Source organism: Siphateles boraxobius, unplaced genomic scaffold (assembly GCF_051911475.1).
Source record: "Siphateles boraxobius isolate OS27281-9 unplaced genomic scaffold, OSU_SipBor_1 130, whole genome shotgun sequence".
Classification (NCBI taxonomy): Eukaryota; Metazoa; Chordata; class Actinopteri; order Cypriniformes; family Leuciscidae; genus Siphateles; species Siphateles boraxobius.
The window spans coordinates 21,090,454-21,115,611 of record NW_027508734.1 but is presented as its reverse complement, the minus strand read 5'-3'; the positions used below and the strand labels follow the sequence as shown (position 1 = coordinate 21,115,611).

At 39.9% G+C, this 25,158-nt stretch overlaps 1 protein-coding gene and 1 long non-coding RNA gene across 8 annotated transcripts in view; one reads left to right on the top strand and one right to left on the bottom strand.

Moving 5' to 3' along the window:
- apba2b (amyloid beta (A4) precursor protein-binding, family A, member 2b) overlaps positions 1–24,954 on the bottom strand; it is a 95,804-nt gene extending 70,850 nt beyond the window's left edge. For 5 of the 7 annotated variants that reach the window (XM_077228599.1, XM_077228600.1, XM_077228605.1 and 2 more), the window contains exon 1: positions 24,414–24,545. The gene's annotated coding sequence lies outside the window, so the exon portion shown is untranslated. Of the gene's footprint in view, positions 1–24,413 lie in introns of all 7 variants that reach the window. The other 2 variants (XM_077228601.1, XM_077228603.1) reach the window with 2 other exon arrangements.
- LOC143736602 (uncharacterized) lies at positions 7,741–8,558 on the top strand. The gene is made up of 5 exons (XR_013203496.1): positions 7,741–7,810; positions 8,095–8,160; positions 8,243–8,280; positions 8,359–8,406; positions 8,482–8,558. It is a non-coding gene; the product is annotated as an uncharacterized LOC143736602 (long non-coding RNA).
- Positions 24,955–25,158: the final 204 nt, after the last annotated feature.

Sequence of the window (25,158 nt, the reverse complement as noted above, 5' to 3'; positions counted from 1 at the left end):
TCTTGAAATTAATTTGTTTGTGCGTTATGTTGGTCACATACTGTCTAATGAAGTCTCAAATTGATTAGTGCTAAACCAAAAGTGACTATAGGCCATGCAGTCTTTTGCAAGTGCTGACACAAGGACTTTGGCAATGATTTAAAAATCATTATCTGTTAACGTTAAAATGGCTCCTTTTAATGCCCTATACTTCAACCAGCAAAGTTACCAATGCCAGGACATGACTCTGATTTGGTCTAAACCCTGGGGTTCCCCTATTAACACGTGCTTCATTGTAAACCTAAGCTTTTAAAGCAGAGTTAAAAAGAAGGGATTGAGGCCTGAAGCATTTATGCAGTTGTTTAAGCAATTACATCTACACATTAAACACAGAGACCTGTCAGCAGGCATTCCAATTGCTATTAATTTATCCCCAAAAGCTTTAGAGCATCAAATATATGCCAGATATTAATGATGCATGTTGTTTGTTCAAGGACAGGCCTCACCGTAAAAATGCCATGTGCTTGTAAGGCTTATTGACAGTAAAGTATCTCAAAAACCCACTGTCCCTCCAATGAACATGAGGACAAAGTAAAGAAAGTGAGGACATTTTGGCCGGCCCTCACTTTCTGAGACCCCTTTAAAGGCCTGTTTGAAGGTTAAGACTTAGTTTTAGGGATACGGTTATAATTAGGTTAAGGGTAGGTTTAAGGTAAGGGTTCGGGTTAGGCACTTAGTTGTGATGGGTGAGGTTGGGGTAAGGAGCTGGAGATTGCATTGTGTCAATAAATGTCCTCGCATCCTGTTAAGGATGTGTTGGTATCCTCCACCTTGGATAATTTCGTGTAGCTACAATAAATCCATTTTGGGATCCATAAGTCAGACCAACCCCTCAGATCTACATACTTTCCCCGAATATATGACAGCTCCATCTCCACAGTAAAGATCCTCACTGATCTGTCAAGCTGAGAGAGTGTGTGCCTCATTCTTGAGCTAATGTCAGACTCAGAATATAAAACAGGATTTAGCTTTTCACAGATGACTAACTCTCAGAAATCTCTTGAATCTGGATGTCACCATCTCCAGATCGTCTCTCTATCTAATGATATGAGCCCCAAACAGCTTATTGTTATCCTCCTGCACTGGTTCAAGAAGAATCAAAAGATCCAAAACTATTGAAAAAGTTTGAAAGTATATGACAAAATGGAAGAAAATGCCTGGTGTATTTGTTAACGGATTACCACAACAAAGTGCTGCCTTCTAAATGTCATGAGACAATTTAAAAACAAAAACACCCTCTAACTTATTCTGTCTAACTCTCTGAAATATCACATACTAGTGGTCGACCGATATGGGTTTTTTGATGGCCGATGCCGATATCTTAGAGAGCAGGGTGGCCGACGGCCGATATTTATATATCAAACATATATATATATATATACACACACACTTATATATATATATATATATATATATATATATATACACACACACACACTTAATATTTATATAAATCAATATTTAATAAATTAGATAAATGTAATAAATATTTAAAAATAAACATGCTTAGGCCCTATACTATATAAGGCAACTTCTTGAATCTGCAATCCCATTACAGTATTTTTCACAAATAAAGTAATTGTTTAAAAATATATGAATATGTGAATAAAAAGGAAGTAAATACTGTGACAGGGCACTCAGTAATCTGGTAATTTCATGCGCACTGATAATCATATTTTTTTCACTTGACTTTTGACAAGGTAAAGCTAATTTTACATACAGCACACAGTGAAAACGACATGAACATGATGACACAGTGGGCAACTGGATATAGCACAGCATATTTTAAAATGAAGGATTTAAAGTTTTTCGATCGCGTCTCCTGTGAAGCTGATCTTCTGTTCGCATTTACTCACTTCACACGGACCGTCACTCGCAGGAACACGTTTATGCAGGCTACAAATGCACACTTCACAAGATATCACAGCTGGATTCGATTAAATCTGGAAGGTTTGTGAAATTAAATGTTTATTAGATATTCAGAGATTTGTTTAAATTATGTAGATGCGCATTTGCTGAATGTTGACGGTAAATTAAAAGTATTTTAGCCTGATTGTTTGCCTTTTCGGTTACAAATAATATAAAAGCAAACGCATTACTTTTTCGCATACCATTTACTTTCTTTTATTACCAGTTCTGTAGCCACCGGTGTCTAATAAAGTATTAGATATGACTGACAGAGAGACGGAGAATGTGAGTGCGCGCTGTGTAATCAGTTTCAGGCGCTGCCGTTCCCTTCTCAGGTGCTGGTGTTCTCAGGAGTTGGGTATAAACGGAGGTCGGAGCCAGCTGCAAATGGGTGGGTTAGCAGCAAGTGGGTGGAGCTTTAGCCGCAAGTGGGCTGTACAAATTTCCAGAGGATTTTGATTGGTTTATTTAGTATCACCTGTGTTGTAGGCTAGTAGCTATTGGTTTATGCTCCACAGTTGGTGGCGGTAATGTGTAAGTTCTCTTGCTATCCATCAGAAAACAAAGATGAAAACGTCTCCGGTTACTTTCGTAACCTCGGTTCCCTGAAAGGCAAGGAACGAGACATTACGGATGTCGTACATGGGAACTCCTCTCATCCTTCACTTCTGCTGAAATCTTATAGGCTAACGCCAGCAGAGCTGGCCAATTGACGCAAAATATGCAAATACTGACACCTCGTAGCAGTAATAAGCAAGTGCAGCGTCAATTCCTGTTCAGAATCTAACAAAAACGCTAAAACAATAGCTCTATACAATGCTGTGTGTGAAATCAACTCACCGAAAGCACTCGAGACGCTACAGAGGGCAAATCCAACTTGTAAAACCTGGCAAACGTGTTCTGAGAAGACCAGCCAGCCGCAAGACATAAATCCTGAATAGACATACCCTTAGTCCAAGCCCACGAGGAGGCAATCGCTCTAGTCGAATGGGCCTTGATGTTAAGGGGCATTCTTGCCCCAGACAATCATAAGCCAAAACAATAGCGTCCACAATCCAGTGAGCAAGCCTCTGTTAAGAGACCCCCCGTCCCTTGTTGCACCCACCAAAGCACACAAACAGCTGGTCCGATTGTCGAAAAACGGCCGAGCGAGAAATGTATTCTCTGAGCGCTCTGACTGGGCAAACAGCACCCTGAACAACCGAATCCTGAGAGGTTGGTGGCTCAGTGGACAAGGCAGGGAGAGAAACAATCTGCGCTCTGAACGGGGTGTTGAGCGACTTAGGAACGTAACCCGGCCTCGGTCTAAGAATTACATTACAGTTTCCCGGTCCAAAGCGAATACAATCTTCACTTACAGAGAAAGCCTGTAAATCCCCAACCCGCTTCGCTGAAGCGAGAGCGAGAAGCAGTGCTGTTTTGATTGATAGCTCTTTATTGGCAATCGAAGCTAAGGGCTCGAAAGGCGGTCGCGACAAAGCTTCTAAGACCAACGTTAAATCCCACGGCGGCACCGAAGGCGGCCGTGCAGGGCATAATCTCTTAGCTCCCTTGAGGAACCGAGTCACCGACGCATGTCTACCGATAGACTGTCCGTCAATAGGGGGGTGAAACGCGGCAAAAGCGGCCACATATGCCTTCAGAGTGGATGGTAGGCTCCCTTCATCCATCCTGTACTGAAGGAAGCGTAGAATATCCGACACAGAGCTGTTCGCTGGGTCTATACCGACATCCTTACACCATTTTGAGAATACACCCCACTTCAGAGCATACAGGCGCCTGGTGGACGGGGCTCGCGCCTCCGCGATGGTATTCAAAACTCGCGAGTGCAGCGCGTCCCCCCCGCTCAGCGACCCTGCAGCGGCCACACATGGAGGCTCCACAGCCCGGGGTTGGGATGCCAGATCGTTCCGCTCGCCTGAGACAGAAGGTCCATCCTGAGTGGAATCTCCCATGGCTGTCTTGCCAGTAACTCTACCAAATCCGCGAACCAGGGCTGATTCGGCCAGTTCGGGGCTACCAGAGTCACCGCCGCCTTCTCCTCCCTGATTTTGCACAACACCATGGGCAAAATTTTTACCGGGGGAAAAGCATAGAGACGGACTCTCGGCCATTGCGCAGTCAGCGCGTCCAACTCCCGGGGGGAACGAGACAGTGAGAAGAACATCTGACAATGCGCGTTCTCGCTCGTCGCAAAGAGGTCGACCTCCGCTCTGCCAAAACGATTCCATATCAGCTGAACCGTCCCGGGGTGAAGCCTCCACTCCGCTTGGGGAATCCCGCTTCTCGAGAGCATATCCGCCCCGCGATTCAGAACGCCGGGGATGTGAGCCGCTCTCAGCGAGAGGAAAAACCGGTCCGCCCATAGCAGAAGGGATTCCGCCTGCCTGAATAGGGCTCTGGAATGTACACCGCCGTGGCGATTTATGTACGAGACCACAGAAGTGTTGTCGGTCCGAATCAACACATGCTGTTGCTCCAGCCGAGACCGGAAGGCTTTTAGAGCTAGAGAGACCGCTTCTAGTTCCAGACGATTTATGTGCCACTCCATCTGCTTCCCTGACCACCGACCCGAGGCGGGCTTTCCCAAGCACACGGCTCCCCATCCAATGGACGAAGCGTCCGTCAGGACCTCCACGCGCCGCGTCACTATGCCCATAGAGACGCCTGAGCTGAAGAGACCTGGGTTCCTCCATGGGGCCAGGGCGCGGGCGCATCCGCGGGTGACCATAATGCGCTTGTGGCCAGAATACCACTCGCTCGGGAGGACGCGCGTTTTCACCCAGTGTTGCAGCAGTCTCATATGCAGCAGCCCCAGATGACACACCGAAGAAGCTGCTGCCATTCGTCCCAGTAGCCTCTGAAACTCTTTCAGTGGGACAAGCCTGCCAGGTCTGAAGAGACCGAGAGAAGAACTCAGAGCCTCCGCTCGCTCGGGGGAGAGGCCCGCTCTCATTCTCACCGAATCCAAGCACACTCCCAGGAATGTTGTAGTCTGGCTCGGTGTGAGGACACTTTTCTGGGCGTTCACCCTCAAACCGAGCATCTCCAAGTGTCGAAGGAGGGCCTCCACATGGCTGACCAGCATTTCTCTCTACTGCGCGAGAACCAGCCAGTCGTCCAGATAGTTCAAGACGCGCATCCCGCTCGATCTGAGGGGTGAAAGTGCCGCGTCCACGCATTTCGAAAATGTTCGGGGAGCTAGGGCTAGTCCAAACGGGAGCACCGTATATTGGTACACCGAATTCTCGAACGCAAACCTCAGGAATCGCCTGTGACGTTTTACTATCTGGATATGAAAGTAAGCGTCCTTTAAATCCACTGAAGCGAACCAATCCCCGGGGCGAATTTGCGCCAGGATTTGCTTCAGAGTAGTCATCCTGAAAGCGCGCTTGTGAAGCGTTCTGTTGACGGGTCTCAGATCCAGAATGGACGAATTACAGATGGACGAATGGACAGATCCAGAATGGACCCGTGCCGAATTATATTCAACACCCACGGCGAAATGCCCGGAATAGCTTCCCACGCTGCCTGAAAGCGACTGAGCGTGCGCTGATCTAAACCTGCGGTCATCGCCGCTATGCGAGGGCTGGGAATATTTATTGACCGTGACTCTGCGCTGCTCGAAGGCAGGGAGGGTAACACAGTGTGTGGTGCAAGAGGAGAAAAAAGCTCTGTTTGTGAAGTAGTGATCTGCTTTATTTTTGAACAATTGACAACATTGACAACATTCACAAAACAACTGCACGCGTCGCTCGCGGAACACTGAGGGACCAAGTGCATTAGAGCGCGCCGCTTGGACGCGGGGCCGATCTGGCGCTCTCTTCTCCTCTTGCCCGAGCAGTCAGGACGACTGGTTGGGCCTCGCAGGGGACGCGGTGGGCTTTCTGCGCGGGCTCCTCTGGGTCCTCTTGCTACCTGCTCCCTGCCACTGGCTGCTACGGCGTCTACGAGCATCCGGTCCCGGGCGGGGCGCTGTCTGTCTTCTAGCCGCGGTCTGAGGTTGGCGGCCCGAGGCGGAAGACGAGCGGGAGCGAGGCTGCGGCTGCGGAGGCGGCGGCGCCCTCCGAGGAATCACGTGGCTCATAGCCTTCGCCTTCTTCTGCGTCTCGGAGTAACGCTCGGTGACTTTCTCCACGGCGTCTCCGAACAGGCCTGCAGGGGAGATCGGTGCGTTCAGCAGCGTCTTCCTATAGGCCTCCTGGAAGTCCGACAGGGTGAGCCACAGACGTCTGTGGAGGACCACCAGGAACCCCATCGAACGTCCAATCGCCTGGGCCGAACGCTTCGTGGCCAGGAGCGCGAGGTCCGTGGCCGAACGGAGATCTCCGATGGCGTCAGCGTCAATAGAGGCGGCGTCATCCAGAGACTTGAGCTGCTTAGCCTGCAGCACTTGGAGAATGGCCATGGCATGCAACGCGGAAACCGCCTCCCCCGCGGCACCGTAGGCCTTGTTAGCCTGGTGGGCCGTAAATCTGCAGGCTCGGGACGGCAGGCTGCGGTCCGAGCCCAGGGCGGGAGCCGACGGGCAGAGGTGCGCGGCGACGGTCTCCTCGACGGGGGGGATGCGGAGGTAGCCGTGGTCCCCCGCCTCGTCCACGGGGGCAAACATGGCCAGGGTGGAAGTGAGAGTGCGCGCCGATTGCGGGGCCACCCACGACTTCACCACGTGCTCATGCACGTCCGGAAAAAACGGTGTTCCTCTTTTCGAAGCGGCCTGACGGCGGCTCGATTGGAGGAGCCACGTATCCAGCTTGCTCTTAGAAGGTTCATCGGGAGCCTTCCACGAGAGGTCTAGTTCCTCGACGGCCTTCGAGAGGATACGGAAGAGCTCGTCCTGCAGGTCCGCCAGGGTCTCTTGCTCTGCGGCCGCCCGCGGTGCGGCCTGCTCCGCACCCCATTCGTTCTCGGAGGCAGACAGAGACATGGAGTCGTCTTCCTCACTCGCCCCGAAGGAAACGAAGTCAGCGACCTCGCGAGGGGGCTGGAAGGTGGGGTCGGGAAAGCTCACCGGGGGACGAACCTCGACTCCGCGGTTGGGGGGGGGCTACCAGCGGCTCAATGGCGGCGGTAGACCCGATCCCCGCTGCTGCGCGAGCCTCTTCCCTCCTGGCTTTGAGAGTTCGAAGAGGCATGTCCGCGCAGAGGTCGCAGGACCCTTCGTCCCTGAGGGCTGACTCAGCATGGGCCAGCCCCATACACGCGATGCAGAACAGGTGCGTGTCGGGGGGCACGATGGGGCCCGAACACAGGTTGCAGATAGTTGCCATCGGATGCAGGAGACAGTGCAAGTATCTCGGCGCAACTTCAACGACGGCGAAATAATTACTTGTTAGTGGAGTATCAGCTTTTTAGCACACGATTTGAGCGTGAAGAGAGAGATTCTGAACAGGAATTGACGCTGCACTTGCTTATTACTGCTACGAGGTGTCAGTATTTGCATATTTTGCGTCAATTGGCCAGCTCTGCTGGCGTTAGCCTATAAGATTTCAGCAGAAGTGAAGGATGAGAGGAGTTCCCATATACGACATCCGTAATGTCGAAGTTCCGTAGCCTTGATAGGGAACCGTTTTCATATGTCAGCGTGCCGTTGAGAGGGGTAAGCTTGTTGAACAGTTTTTAGTTTTGTAAAAAAAGCATTGTAAGTTCTGAAAAAGACCATTTCATAATGGCGTTTATACACTGTTTTTAGTCTTGATGTATTAAAAAAGAATAAGGGCAAAGTGTAGGCTATCCAAATACATTTCTGTAGTTTTTTAGTAGCACACAAATTACTAAATCTGTAACTGCATGACAAGATCTTTTCTGCATTCCATTTCAACAATTTGCTCTCCAGATTATGGATTCTGAAGACCATAATAAGGTATTGTGGCAGTGTAATTTTTGTACATTTTAGGACTGCATTGATTTGCAAATTGTAAATGTCTTAAACGTTTTGTAAATGGATTTGATATTAGAATACAACTCCTAATTTAATTGTACAATGCATGCAATTCTTTTAAAACTTGTTTTCATTGTAGTTATGCTTTTTTCTGCATAATCCACAATGTAATGTAGCCTAATGTAATTGAAACATTTGTTAAAATTAATTAAATTAAAAATTAATGGATAATTTTTATCACTTTTTTTTATTCTAATCTCTTTCAGAAGAAGAAGAATGCTCTGCACTCCCTGAAACCTATGGGAAGAAAAAAACTGAACTTGGATATGAAAGTAAGAACTTTGATGACTATGCTGGGTTTCAAATTATGTAACTATAATATTGGTCAGCTAATTTTAAATTACTTCATTTTAGCAGACCAAATCCCAGTTGTGCCCTCTGTTTTTAGCAAGGTATGCATAATCAATTTTAATGATGATTTAAAATGTGTATCATAGAACAATTTTAATCCACTTATATTTTTCTTTAAGGATGAGCTGTTAAAAGACGATGAACCTCCATCATACTTCATCTTCAAGGTAGTTGAATAATGTTATATAATGTGCTTTTTAACATTTTTGAATTGCCTGTGCTAACTGTTGCTATCTTTTCAGTTATCAGGAGCGTTGCTGAAGAACATACTTCTTGAAGTTGTTCTTCGAGAAGGAGATGCTGCCTACATGCCCCTGTCATTGGCTTTCAGGGTTCAGGGAAATAGTTGGGATGACAATTTCAAGAATCAGGCACACTTCTTATGGCTAGAAAGTAAATATTGATATTAAAAACTAAAACGCATAACAAGAACATCATTGATAATGTTAAATGTTATGTTCATTTTTTTTTCACCTCAGGTGTTGCATGCTGGAAAAATAAGTCGTCTCACTACAAACAGCTCTTCTGGAGGATGTACTCAATCTCCACTTGTTTGGAGTGTGGTGCTGCACACCTGGTACGTTTTGTGTAAATTGGTGATGAATAAACTAGTTGTTAGTCCAAAGGAAAACTAAAAATCGAATTTACTTATGTCATCCCTTGGAGTTTAAAAGTTCTGGACACCATTCACTTGCATGATATGGACCTACAGAGCTGAGAAATTATTCTTAATGTTTGTAAATGTTCAATGTCAACTATAAACCCTAGTTCTTATTGTGCTTCTTGTGTATCCACCAGGTTATGCTGGGAAGGAAAAGCGAGGCGAGCTCCAGGGCATTTATTCAGAAACCTTCCACCCTGGATTTTGCCGTTTTCACTGCATGCAGATCAGTTCTAATGAGCTGATAGTGTCCTTACAAATAACAAAAAAAAGACTAAAAATAAAAATAAAATAAACACTTTTGCAATCAATTCTGAGTGACTTGTACATGATTTTATTGATTTAAATCTCAGGGTGGATAAATTATTTTTTTCAATGTAATATATGTGTAACACGTTCAGAAGAACATTAGTCTGCTATTTAAAAAAAATTATGCAGTAAAGATGGATGGTAACTTTTTATTTATTTTACTTTAGCCAAATGTTTTTCATGTATTTACACATTCACTTCACTGAGTCCAATTGCATCACATTTTAATATGTTAATTTACTTGATACTGTAGAATATGTAGCTTATATTCAGAAATATGCTTGAATAAGGCCTACAGCATGATGAATTTAAAACACCATCACTTTAAGTATGGTAAAAGATGTAAAGACGTGACTACATCATTGACAGTGAGTGGTATTGGACACACACAATAATAACAAAGCTGTAAGAAAGCAGACCATGATGAGGAACGTAATATTTGATCGTTTATTTTCATTACTGTCGCTACTTTCTGCCATACTCATTCACCGCTGTCCTCGGCAATGACTGATGGGGATTTCCGCATAAGCTCCTCCCACTTGCGGCGTAAACTCCTCCTACTTGCACATTTGTGAAATCCCTCCTACTTCTACTTGCGGCATAAGCTCCTCCCACTTGCGGCGTAAACTCCTCCTACTTGCACATTTGTGAAATCCCTCCTACTTCTACTTGCGGCATAAGCTCCTCCCACTTGCGGCGTGAGCTCCTCCCACCTGCAGGTCTCCGGGCTGCAGCGATACATACATGGTTCTCAGTGCCGCGGGTCAAAATAAAAGTCTGCACCGCCGTCAAAATAAAAGTCCCGCTTCCAACACATCGGCCAATCAGAAAAAACTTATCGGCCGTGGCGATATATCGGTCGACCACTATCACATACATTTATTTCCAGGCTTCTTTCAGTTTGCTTCTTCCCGTGTTAGCTGAAAATGACACAGCAGACCCTGAAATTAATAGCAATGGCTAAATTTATGTTTATGGTCATAATTTTATAGCAGACATATTCAGAAAATGTCTCATGCTCTGTGACAGAAGCTAAAAGAGGCTAAAGCTTAATCACACTGAGCAACGAAGAGTTATTCAAGAAAAAAAAGCAGAATTTAATATGACTTAATCAACCTGACAACATTCAGTTACACCAAGTAACTTTTAAGTTTAATATGCTTATTAAAGCATTTTCTTTTTAGGGACTGCTGGCTGGACCCTACAACGCAGGCAAAATCTGACCCACACACACTGATGAACACACAGCCTTCTTGAAACCAAATCACTAAAATTTTAACTCACACAGACCAGATGCTACATGTGAGATGTAATACCCAAAAGAAACCTTTTAAAACAAGTAGTATATTCATTTTCCCCACCATATTCTCATATTCCTTTTCCATCTTTCTACTTCTACCTTGTGTAATTATCCCAAAAGACTTTGAGTTCTTCTAATGATTGAAACACATTTAGCAACGCTGTTTGAAACAGGACTGAACTGCATCAGTTTGTGGAAGCTTACACTGTGTTTATGTAAGGGACACACACACACACACACACACACACACACACACACACACACACACACACACACACACACACACACACACACACTGTACCTGTTTATTGTTTTAAAGCTTCTGCTAAAAAAAATCTGTAACAATGTACAAAACAATCAGCCTACAAACAAAAAACAAGACGAACACTACAACAACATTACAATAAGACTAGTTAAGTCCTCTGCTGTTTTCAGTTACACAGCTGATCTCTGATATACAGCGTATATCAGCGTACGACAACAGTTAACGTACTGATATTATACCACTAAATAGCACAATTGATCAATGAGAATCGAGTAATCCAAGGAGAGTTCACCTAAAACTAGAAATTCTGTCATTATTTACTCACCCTCATGCAGTTCCAACTTCCAAACATGTATAACTTTTTCTTTCTTCTGCTGAACACAAATATATTTTGAAGAATGTTGGTTTTGGTGACCTCTGACTTTCATTGTAAGAACAAAGTATCTTATTTATGTTCTACAGTAGACATACAGGTTTGGAGTGAAATGAAAGTGAGTAAATTATGACAGAACTTTAATTTTTGGGCGAACTATTCCTTTATTAAACTATTACTACGAAGAGTCTTTGAGAAAACAGAACAAAATGTATGCACAGTATATGCACAATACGAGAGAGTGTAATAGTAACATCAGTCATGAATGTCTAAAGATTTTTTTTAAATCGTGAATTCTTTAAAAGTATTTCACAATGATTAATGAATGACATGTATAGTAAATGTGATGTGTGTTTAAAGGTGCTCTAAACGATGTCACACGTTTTTTAGTCCAAAACATTTTTAGTCACATACAGCAAACATCTCCTCACTATCCGCTAGCTGCCTGTCCCCTGAACACACTGTAAAAAAACACGATCTCTGCAGACAAACGGCAACAAAAACAAACTGGGCTAACCCGCACCACGAAACATAACAAACTGTTCCAGCCAATAACCGACAAGAAGGATTTTGGGGAGGGGTTTGGGGGGTTAGTGCGCGGATGAGGAGGAGGGAGGGTCTTGCTAGCCTCCGTTTTGTTTGACAATACTTCGAAAGTCAACAAGAAGTGATGTCACCCGACATCGCTTAGAGCACCTTTAATGCTGCATATCTATTTATATGAATATGACTTTATATCTAGTACTATATTAAATATATATGAAGTCTTAATTTCATACCACAGTTGTACAAGCATTTATGCAGGTCTAAACATCTTTATACACCAAGTGCTGGCAGCAGCTGCATATGCTGAGTGGTATGTTGAGGCAAACTAAAATCCCTGCCTCATCTAAATGCTAATAGAATGCAGTCTCTCAGAGAAACTGGATAGCTAATGATCAATCCCATGTTAGCTTGAGTGCTAATAATGATATAACTGTAGGGGAAAAACAGCAGATAGAAAACACAGCATCTGCAGACCATCTAGTGACCTTGGCTTTCATGCTCACACACATACACACACTTCTGACAAGATGACAGATGCCAATGTTGGATTTTATGTTGGGAATAGCATACAAGCATATTCCCTTGAGATAAACGAGATATATCTAGCTGCAGAACCACAGTGCCAGCAGTTTCAGACCAGAAGCCACAGGACGGAAGTGAGGGGCGGAGCTTATACAGTTAATAGATTTGTGCTAACTATACATGTAATGTTCTTCTTTTATTATATATGAGCTATTTTCACATGGATTTTGGATTATCGAATTGATATCTAAATATTTAACAATACTTTTAAATACAGTCACTTTTCTGTTCATACTGTACATGAATAAGATATCATGATGTACAAAGAACAACAATGAACAATTTTTTTATTATTATTATGTTAATGGTTAATACAAACACTACTTTGTTTTTAGTTCATACTGCATAAACTAATTAGGCTAGTGAGAACATACTTTTAACTTTTTAGTTTTGAAATTTAAATAAATGTGTAACCGTATTGTAAAATGTTTCCAATTTGACTGTATTATGTGATAATATTATTTCCTTCATATTCATGTTGTTACAAATAGTAGCTACTTAAAGAGTTTATACATTTAATGTCAAGTATATGTATTCAATCAATGCAAAGCCATGAACAAGTGAAATGTGCATTTAAGGCAATAAGATATTTGACAACAGAACGAGCATGATGGAAAACACGGTTAGTTGTCTTGTCTGTAATATTTCTGTCATGATGTGGTGAACTAATTTATATATTAAGTGTTTATCTGCTAAAAAAATATTGAATCTGTGCACGTCTTTCTCATTTCACTATTTAAGTTTGAATTTGTTGTCATACTTGGTTTTACAGATTTTTTTACCCCGATTACTTTTCGGATTGGGTGTTGCAAATGGGCTTTGCGATGAACTTACTGTATGCGTTATATTTATTAATAAAGATTATAAATTTTGAGAGCTAATAAGTTTTTTTGGGCATTTGTCAAAGTACATTTACATTTAATCATTTAGCAGACGCTTTTATCCAAAGCGACTTACAAATGAGTAAAGATACTATTCATATGAATCATCTTAATTTTGTTTTCCGGGTCTTTTTGCAAAAATAATGTCATGATACAATGGGCTTAAGAGTCACGATTTTTTAGTCAAGTTGATTATTTGTTGTTTGAGTGTTTTCTATTATTTTTATTATTATTAGATTAGCTATTTTTTTTAAATGTTATATTGGTTTTCATATAAAGAAATGCACACTTCACTTGATCAAGGCTTTGCATTAAATGTTTTTAGGTTTTTCGGTGGGGGGGATGCTGTGGGTGGTCAGAGTACAGCAGCATGTGAGAAGTGAGGGTACACTACAGATGAATATATAGATGTGTGTACCAGCATACTTTGAGCACTGTTTGTGTCTGATTCAAAGTGGGTAGAATGCTAGATAGTAGATAATGCTAGATAGCCGTAACTGATGAAAATAATCCTTCAAATCCATCAAATATTGCGCTACAAACATCAAGAACAGATTTAAGTTGTCAATGCTAACAAATGATCACGATGTAACCAGGATAATTAATAATTCGTTACATTTATAGTGCTTTTCTGGGTACTCAAAGTGCTTTATATGGAAGGGGGAATCTCCTCAACCCATGGCTAGCTGTGCAGTAAATGATTTGAATGCACGATTTTGAATGCACACATGCTTCACGTTGGGTGGTACTTTGCCTCCACGATCTTGATTTTGGTACAATAAATCCACAATGTAGGAATGATAATGGAACTGATTGTGGTCTTTCCAGATAGTTCTGGATGAAAACAGATATTGTGACAGGGAGATTTGTTCGCTCTTCACCTGTGGTCCCATTAGTTAGCTAGTGAATCCTCAATGTTATTAAAGACTGAGAGCAAGAGTAAATGGATCGTCTGATCTTATTCCATTCAGTCCGCCGAGTGTGGACTCATTCAAATGGAGACAATGGAGCCTGAACTGGGTAAAATCAAGTTAGCTCATTTAAATGCTAATGTACATGGATCTGAAATGGCGCGAGGCTAACTGTGCGGCAGATAAAGGGAAAAGATGTATCACCCTTTCACAGAGCTATACTTGGTCGGGGTGCATTATTTTCACTCTTTGTGTTTTACAGGCAAGACTTTGCCACTCCTCAAACTGGAAATGACTCCAAGGACGATCCATCGGTGCTACTCTAAATGTAGGTGGGAAGTTAGGCATACATAAATATAAATCTTCGATCTGACTACAGCTATACGCATTTATTCTGTCGATGAGTCAGCCCTCGGGATATGAATAGCTGAAAACAGACACTGCAGAGATTTAAGGTGCCGTTGTCCCAATAGGAATGAGCCTTCATGACCTTCAAGACTGCAGTAAACACAGGCAGCTATAGCAGAAGCCCAAATGACCCGTCACAAATATCCAACAGACCATCATCTCTAAACAGAGAACAGGTGAGTGCAGCCTTTCCTCCATCAGTAAAGCACAACACTACAATACACTCACAACACACAAAAAACAAGACACATCAGGCCATTCTCTCATCTCTTATCTCGTCTCAAAAATAATTATTTATTTATTCATATTTGTTTATCAAGTATAGACACTTATTGACATAAGCACAAAAAGTGATAGGAAGGCAGAATGGAGCTCTTCTGGTTGTGGTACATGAGTCAATCTGAGACTAAATTCAGGGGACTGCATTTTCAACACAGAGAACATTATAATTGTGTGCTTGGGACATGGATTTTAATGGTGAGACTTTTGTTTTTGTAATCAGTCTCTCAAAATGTATATAAATATTTGGATTTAGATTAATCGGCCAATACATAGGTTATCGGCGTTCAAATATAAAGAATTATCGGTTATCGTATCAGGTATGCTTGACCTATGAACAGATTTTTTAAAACTATTTTATTAAATGACCTATAAATATTATCAAAAATATCATGTTGCTAGTTAATCATTTCCAGACAGACTCTTAAATAAATAGATGCCTGCAAGAGTGATTCTGCTATCCCAGACCTTTGGCTCCGCTTGGTCTGTAAAGCTGTTTTGAGGCAAGATATGGAAACACGTCTTCAACAGGGGGTCCACCAATAATTGTTTAATCTACAAATTTAGAAAAAATAAATACAATATTAATTGAATGTCAACCATAGCTACATTTAAGAGGCTAAAGTTATGCTAAATGCTTTAAATATGTGGAAAATATGTGCATGTATGTGACTATACTTCTGTACAGTTAAAAATGAAATACAGCACAAATGATTATTGTAATGAATTTACCATGTCACCATCCTAACAAAAGTATGTAAATTCATTACTATGGCACTAGAGGAATGGCCAGGCTTAAAATCGCTGTTAAACGGAGTATCTTTTCTTTTATATTGAGACATACATTCGAGTGAAACAGATAAACGAACATTTAGAAAACAATGTAGGACGGGGTCTTGGTTCTGTCCATTGGATGTTAACTGGATGTTAACTGAAAGTGTGCTCGCAGTAGATTGTAAGAAACAGGCAGGTTTACATTGACTGAATGATTGGAGAAGTCTGTTGTTTTATCAGAAGATTGTGAGATTGATAAAAAATGCAGACAAAATAAAATGTTTTAAATAAAACATATGCATGAACGACTTAAAAACAGTTTTGTGTCCCTTGGCCTGAAATAGCTTAAAACTGACCTGAGTAAATCTTAAAGGGATCATGAACTGGATTATTTCATTGTATTATAATGTTTCCTTGGGTGCCCTTATAATGTTGGTAAGATTTTTACATACATAATTGTCATAATTTAAAAATAAAAAGGCATTTTTCCAAGCCTGATTTTAACCTCGCTTTAAATATTGTATTTCTTACCATGTATATGCCTTTAAGACCTAATTATGTCACGATTCTGCAAGATATAGGACCCAGATGCAAATAAGACAAGGGTTTTTATTAACAAGACTATAGACTTGAGACAACAGGGAGGGTGAAGCGTGAACCACAGTTAAAACCGTAGGGCAGGCAGACGACAGGCAGGATGGATGACCACTGAGACCGTCAGTAAGATGATAACGTGAGTGCAATAGAGGCAGCTCTGAAGGAAAGACCAGGCAGGAACATGTAGCTTAATGTAGATCTCAGATGTAACACCAGTCTTGCCAACAGGTAGAGGCTCACAGAACCAGAGGCGCGATGCAGGGGTTAGATAGCTGCACCAGTCAGGCAGTTAAGACACAGTGGCCAGGGAACTCAGGATACAGGGCAGGAACACACAAGACGAGACTCGAGACAAGAAAAAACAACAATAAAGATAACCAAATCTAAACTGATAAGATCAACGACTAGAGAAACAAAAAGTAGAGAAATTAATATATAAAAAGCAAACTAATGAAAACTACTACGATAAAAAGATGGAGTAGCTAAAGAGAAGCAAGACTAAAGACTAAGACTAAACTAAAAAGAAAATAACTAAAAATAAAATTAAAACAAAAGAGAACACCAACTAGATTATAAAGCACAAGTGCTAAAGCTAAGCAAAACAAAATAGCAACAAGAATAATCTGACACTGGGCATAGGATAACAAACCAGTGTAAACACTAGGATAATTTCAAGAGCACAAACCAAAAAACAACCACAAAGTGCATACGCAAACCAATCCAGCAAAGACATGAAGGAAAGAGGCACAATATAAAGGGACCAGAGCACATGAAGATCAGGTGAATACAATTAGTGAAATGAGAGGTGGACTAAACAAGGGTGCGTGATAACAGGAAACAAGGAGGCGGGACATGAGTAAATAAATAAATAAATACAATAGAATGTGTGACCTGTGTCGTCTCGTGTAATATCTGCATTTGTTTCTATGGGTATATGCCAAAAACAACAACAGCAACGTGGAGGTGTTTGCAATAGAGATGTTTTTTGTCTTATACAACTTGAAGTAGCTGTGTTTCCATTACCCTTCAAATTGAGCTAATTGAAAATATGCCTAATAGAAACACGTCATTTTGCAAAAACTCCAATTGCAAAAAATAACTATATTCATAGCCTCATAAATTTCAGAAGGTCAAAAACACTTTTATTCCCTTCAACCCCTCTTCCCCAATCTCTTCTCTCCACATGTTGAGACGACCTGAAATTCACCCAAAAATGATGTGAACAATTATACAACACTTTAATTATTTGATATCATTTGAAATGTCTCCAACATTTGACTAATTGTAGATTGATAATATTTTTACTGTTTAACAATTATAATTGTTGTTACTCTTCTAATTTTAAAATGTTCATGTTGAATGTTCTTGACGTGAGATGGTTGATTTACTCATATTTCTGAGTTTCTTAAATAACATTTAAAATGTTTTAAAATGATGTTAGTATGATTGATGATTTTTATTCGTATTAATGTTAACTGAATTGAAGTAATTAAATGTTGAATGCATATAAATACATTTTTTTTGCACTGACAAATTGTGGTGTGCTGCAGTTCATCATATAGTGTGACACTATATAATTTGGTGTGACATTCAGAATTGTGACAGTAAAAATTATTTTTAGTTATAAATCATGAAAAAAGTCAATGGAACAGTATCAGCAAGAGTCATTTTGATAGATTTATAATGGGGTTTAACATAATTAATCTAAAATTTCTTTAAAGGCTGAGGAGAGATGTCTTACTTTGCAAGATGATTTAGAAAAATAATACAAAATCTAACAAATCCGCACAAAATGTTTTTAAATCTTAAGATAGTTATGATAAAGATTTATGGTGAAGTTAGTTACTTAGGGAGAGTATATCCCATTTTCATTTCAGAATAATTTTTGTCACAATGACAATTTTAGGCACGAATGCAAAAAACTGGAGAATAAATCCAATTTCCAATACAAAATCTAAAAGACCACATATATTTTTGGAAATTCAAGAGTCAGTACAACACAACTCAATATTTTTTAAGCCTAATCTTTCAATTTAAAAAAAAACTTTTTTCAGGCTTATTTGTCAACCACCCAAATCCCAACTGCTGTGATTGGCTGACATGTTTGAGAAAGGAAATAGCTAGTATTACATGTGGAACTCTCTAGAAAACTTTTACTACATTTTTACTATTACAGCTATCGGGATTAACAAATCGTGAAAAGTATTGATCATATATTTAAATCTATTCCCATCACATGAAAGGTTGCAGTGATGAGCATTGAGCAGATGACAGACAGTCTGTTGATCGCGTGAATGAAGAGATCTCATCATTCATTGCAACGCAATTTCCACATTCTTCAATTTGTTCAGTGTAACAGCGTCATGGACTTCATAACGAGTTTTGGCAAGTGTCCAGATAAACTCGTGCTGTGTGAATGACAGCGGCTATTAGAAAGGGAGCCTTCTTTGATCGCTTTCTGTATGTAATTTAATCACAGTTTAAATAAGATTATTTTCATCCTACTAAGAGAAACGACGTGTAGTTGATTGTTTAGTCACTGGCTTGATTTACTAATGCAAACAGTATTGAATGATTTTGAGAGATAATCTGTCTGAACTTAAATAATTACAAATAGGAAATTACTGATCACAGATCAGGCATTAGAATAAACATGGTTACTTACATGTTTGTGGCGTTGCTGGCACATCCATTTCGTAAAAGTTTGTTTGCAAAGCCTGCGCCAAAATCTACCAAATAATCCAAAGGGAAATGTACCAAATACAAACATAATGCACTGCTGAGACATTCACATTGTTGAAAAAAACAACAACAACACTAACCTAGCATTAGGGATCCTTTAGAAGGTAATCGTATATTACGTATAAGACGTATGACGTCACTTTGTAGGACAACTCGGAAGTTAGCGGCTCATGGGTTCCCTCGATCGAAAAGCTATGCATTTTCCCCATAGACTTTTAGAAAATCGCAAAAAATAAGATCTGTGTTCAACAAAGAGTTGTGACCCTTACACGTTTTGTCTATCAAGATAATCTTTACAAGTTAATCCAAAATGTATACATTTTGAAGCCTATATAAAGTTTAAAAAACCACAAGCAGGTTATAACTGGTGTGTTTTATGTCATAGATCAAAACGTGAAAATATTTAGAGGTTTTGTTAACCACAGACCTTATTTCAGGCGATTTAGCAAAAACCCATTCAAAAAACCCATAGACTTTAGGGCGAGGGAACTGAAAGTGCTAAAATGCTAACTCACTTCCGCGTTTTGGCCTACAAAGTGACGTCATAACTTCGGCACTCTACTGACCCCGTGTCGATCTTTTCTCGTTCTCATGTCTCTATTTACTAACGCTCCAGTGGGTGGTGCCAAAAACGTGGTGAGGTAGACGCAGGCGTTGATATTCTTCTGCAAAGGCGGTCTTTTGCAGCCTTGTGATGTCACAAGTCCCCACTTTTTAGATCCTGTCGTTTTCTGTTCTTGGTTTCAATAAAAGCAGTTTTTGGAATAACAAGGAAGTTTTGAATTTTGAAACTTACAGGGTATTTTTTATCGTATAACAAACTCTTAACTGTCAAAAAATCAAGGAAAATTGTAATTCTCAGTTCATGACCCCTTTAACTTGCTATGCTAATAAAATACAGAGATGCAAAGAAGACTAAGCAGGTATGATTAGAATGCCAAAACTCAATTCAGCAAGTGATTCACCATCAGATACAGGGTGAGGATACACATATCCAGAGGGGAAAATAATTAGAACGCACAGACTAGCATAGAAGTAATGAACGAAAACATCAAGAGCAGTATTGTTTCATAATCTTGAATCAGATCAACCTCAGCAAATAAGGGAAAAAATGGTTTAAGACCTTTCTTACCTCGCACTTTAGTGCAAAATATTCAATATTCTTATAAGAAACAAGATGATAAAAGCACCGAATAGATGAAAGAACCGAGTAATGCAATCTCAAGGTGGACTGTCTGCTTCCCAAAAGGAATGAAATGGCCATTTATGTACAAGGAGGAAAGATGATAAAGGAGGCAAAAGACACAAACACAAAAGCCTTCTCAGTTCATACTGGGCTAATAGGAAGCCAAACAAGCCGCTTTCACTTACTGTGCATATGCTTGAAAGCACCTTGACAAGTCACCATGCTCGGATATTCGATTATTTCAAAAGTAAACATCAATGCAACATAAAAGGAACAGATGATTCAGTCATATAGTCAGTGTCACTGAGCTATATGCTTAACATCAATGTGAATCATTCCACAGCTTGATCAAAAGACACATAAGCAAAGCATTATAGGGCTTGTGTCCAATAAAACACCTCTGTTTCATCTCAAGGCAGTGTGCAGTGTAAAGCTGATAGGAGATGTTATTTATGATGGAAAAAACAGAAAACATTTTAAAATCACAGAGGATGAAAGGCACTTCACAATCAGTGTCTTAGAATAGAGATTTTTTATGGAAAACATGTTTATTTCGGAAGGTCATGTATCTCAATTCACTTTCATGTTTCACTTTCAGAGCACAAACAACTCAATATCTGCCAAAACCTTAAGACAAACACAGCTTCTGATCTGTGAACTCTCCTCCCCTAAAAATACAAATTCTTCAAAAGATACCACATATACTGGCCAGATAACTAGCCTAAGGCCTGGTTTCACAGACAGGGCTTAGATTGAGCCAGGGCTAGGCCTGTAATGTAAGAAGTTTTTTTTAAACATGCCTTAGAAAAAAACATTACTTATGTACATATTTTAAGATTAAGCTCAAACATGTATTTTAGTCTGGGACTAGGCTTAAGCCTTGTCTGTGAAACTGGGCATAAGATCATTGACACCAGTGTACCTGTGTGAGTAAGGCTTTACTTGAAATCACATTCTTCTGCATGGTATTTTTACACCATTCTGAAGCCAAAGCCATCGGCACACTCCCATTACTCATCCTTAATGTATGCTATACTCTAGGGATACCAGCATGCCCCAAATTCGTGCACTACGCTAAGGGCACTACAGCACTGGCAAGAATTTTAATATTATTTCTGTAAGTCCTAGAAAGTTTTTAAGCTCAATGAAAAAAAAAACACATTGTCAGTGGTGGGTAGTCAAATGTACATAAATATTTATTTTATAAGAAAATATGTATTAATTATATATTATATATGATATATTAATTTCTGTATTATATACTACCATTCAAAAGTTTGAAGTCAGTAAGATTTTTTTGTAAGGATACATTAAATTGATCAAAAGTGACAGTAAAGGACTTTAGCCTAATTGTTACAAATAAGTCTATTTCAAATAAATTCTGTTCTTTTTTACATTCTATTCAAAAAAGTATGATGGTTTTCACAAAACTAGCAGTACAACCATTTTCACCATTGATTATGATAAGAAATGTTACTTGAATAACAAATCAGCGTATTAGAATGATTTCTGAAGGATCATGTGACACTGAAGACTGGAGTAATGATGCTGAAAATTCAGCTTTACCATCACAGGAATGAATTACATTTTAAAACATATTAAAATAGAAAACAGTGGTAGTGTTTATAAAGTGGAATACATGTAAATATCCTTACTGGGATTTTTCTGTGAATACGACTAGCTGACCGAACATATTCACTTGTATATGTATAGTGAGCAATAGATTTTAAATTGAGCTGAGCGAGAACATGCCTCTCTGACCCTTGACCTCCTATTCCCAGGCATATTGCCAGAGGTTATCACACACACACGCGCACACACACACGCACACGCACACATCAGGATCACATCAGAGCGAGTGCTAAACCAGACAGCTCGGGACAAAAACGCTTACACTCACATTAGTAACACCATAAAAAAGGACCTGCCCACACCCTTTCTATCTCACCACTACTGTATCTGTATTTTCTTTCAAAACTGTTTCTATTCCGATGCAAACACAAGTTAATTGTAGCAAAACATTCAGTATATCGCACTCAATTTTATGATATTTTCATGCAAATCATGTGAAAATACACTTAATATTCAGTACTGTAATATTGCCGATTTGACTGCACTGACACTATCGGATGAGAGCAAAACTAAACTTAATTAAAGCGGGATGACGACACCACTGTTTTCAGAGCTACTTAATTACTGAATCGACAAATTTTGCAAAATCGACACTTATCAAACTGAATCAACACTGAACTGACTTGAGCCAAATAATGACACTATTGTCTGTTGTAGAGATGTTTGTTGTTGTATTGAACTAATTTCATAAATTATGAACTTTACACTGAACTGACTTGAGCTGAATAGCGACACTATTTTCTTCTGGAGAGGAGAACAGAATTTTAAACAGAATTTGTCTCAAGTTTGATGAAGTTTGCATCAATGATTGTTATTCACCTGTTTATTATACTGTGAAGTCGCTTTGAAACAAGCTGTATTGTAATAAAGGTGACTTGACTTGATTTGACTTGATTATCAAAGCTGTTATTATAACAGACTTAACATTATTTTGCAAAAATCTCCCAACCCTCACCAGGGGTTTTCTTTCCATCTACGTATGTCATGTATCTATCCAGTTCTTGCAGAAGATCAATCTATAAATGTTGTACTCATGCATAAATATCAACTCAGCATGCTCCTGCAAACAGTGTTTGTCCTTCAGCATAGAACCGTAACTATAAGGGATCTGAAAGGAGGGGCGGGGCAGCGAGTGTGTGTGGGTGTGTGTGTGTGTGTGTGTGTGTGTGTAAGAGCAGGTTGCCTGGACAAGAGAGCTGCAGGAGACTGTTGTGGAGACGGAATCACCAACTGGGATCACACTCAGGAATTATGCACCTTCATAAGCACTCAAACTCCCTCTCTTACACTCATTCTGACTCCCTCTCTTCCCTACCACTCCTAAACTGCCCCCCTTATGGTTCCTTTCAGAGTCCCAAAAGACATTTCAGACAAAGATGAGCAGCATAATCATTCATTTTCATTTAAGTTGTATGTTGCTATGCTGTCATTATATAAAAATATTTTAGAATATGCACATTATTTTCTAATCCTAATGGTTTTATTGATTTGTTCAGGGGAGTGGACCAGCTATTGTTCTCTGGACAAAATCCTCATCTTTTACAGCAGCAGCAACATGATGCTTGATTTCCAGCTTGAGGCTTGAATTTGATGCTTGATTTACCATGATCATGATACGCTCTGCAAATCAGCCAGAACTGAAGGATGGGACATCATTATGTTTATATTCCACAATTAGAATCTCACCCTCTAATCATGATTTTATGTGTCAGTTGCTAAAAAGAAGATTTAGACCAGGATAGAATGCAAAATTCCCTGTACAAACAGAGGAATTAATCAGACTTCACTGGCTACTGACCAAGCAGGTATGCTTCTAATTGTGAACAACAAAAAATCTGAATGACAATAATATCTCTCAATATAGGCTGACATTTCCATGGACATCGAGATTTACATAAGGGCTGTATGAAGAAAATTTAATCTTGACCTTTTCTTTTCAGCTTTCCACTACTCTAAATCACCAATTATTTTTACTATTAATTATTGATTAGTATTGTAATATTTATCATTTATATATATATATATATATATATATATATATATATATATATATATATATATATATATATATATTATTTTAAAATAATGAATTAGTAAACTGCTTAAACATTTAAAACCAATTAAAATATTTTGTCAACTACCGATAGATACAGTAGGCTAGACAGACAGACAGATAGATAGATAGATAGATAGATAGATAGATAGATAGATAGATAGATAGATAGATAGATAGATAGATAGATAGATAGATAGGAGCTATTAACAAAACTTAACTGGGACTAATAGTCATTTTACAGTGCTAACGTTAGCCTACTAATTTGTCACGAACTTTTTTAAGGACTTGCCACTTTTCCTTAACAATATTTTTCGTCGTGTTAATTATGGTCCTTAATGAGAAAATGAATAGTCACCGCAAAGAAGCTCTCAAACGAAAAGGAGTTGGATACAATAATAAAATAAAAAAAGAAACAAACTGACGCCCCTTAAGTTCGCGCCATTTCCATCTCCTCTAATGTAACAACGATTTAATTTTTTGAAAGATTGCGGAGAAGGATGACTTTAAAAGAACGACTATCATCATGTACGTGATTGTGGCAGCGGCTTTGATGTTGCACCGAAAGGATGAAATCCTACCGTATCCTTCACGAGCGCATCACTTCATTCCGCATCAACACGCTGCAGTTAACATTTAGATGAGGCGAAAAGATAACACAGAAAACCAGCCTACCTGCATAACCTTTGGTGCTGTGATGTATATATATAGAAGTCCTATGTTTTCAGAGGTACAGAGAGAGTGTGCACCGCAGCGACACTGCATCCCGGAGACTGAAGAGAACAGAAGCCTGAAGAGCAGATGTAGTGAACAGCAGGGGGCGCTCCACTGCAGCGCTGGTCTAAATCACCACACATAAACCCCACCCGAGAGAGAGATAGTTGCTTTCATTGTGTGAGGAATTCATCTAGAAAATGATGCTATCGTTTTAATTTATTTTAAAACAATTCTTTATCAGCTGAGCAAACTAACAAAGATCAGCATGGAATAAGTGCGAATCGAAGCCTTATTCTTATCCTTTCTAATGTCATAATCAATCATTAGTAATTATAGCCTCCATGTAAATGTTTACAAATTCACTATCCACTGTCCTTGATGACTCGGTATGTCATTTACCCAAAGCCATTTCTTTCAGGCCTTGTTTTAATGAATAATTTCGCTCAAATTATGCATCTGTCTCGGTCTATGATGAGATTCTTCATATCTGACATTACATAACAGAGATTTGCGCTGTTTCCATGAAGCACATAATCTTCCTGATGTTGTTGGATGTACATCCAAGTTACATATTAGATCATAATGCAAATGAGGACACATTAGCTAATGCCTTCATGTTGCTGTAAGACAATAAATAACAATAAAAAAATGAAATCGATACTACATTAGCTCAGAAAATGAGGTCCTTAATTGCCATAGATGG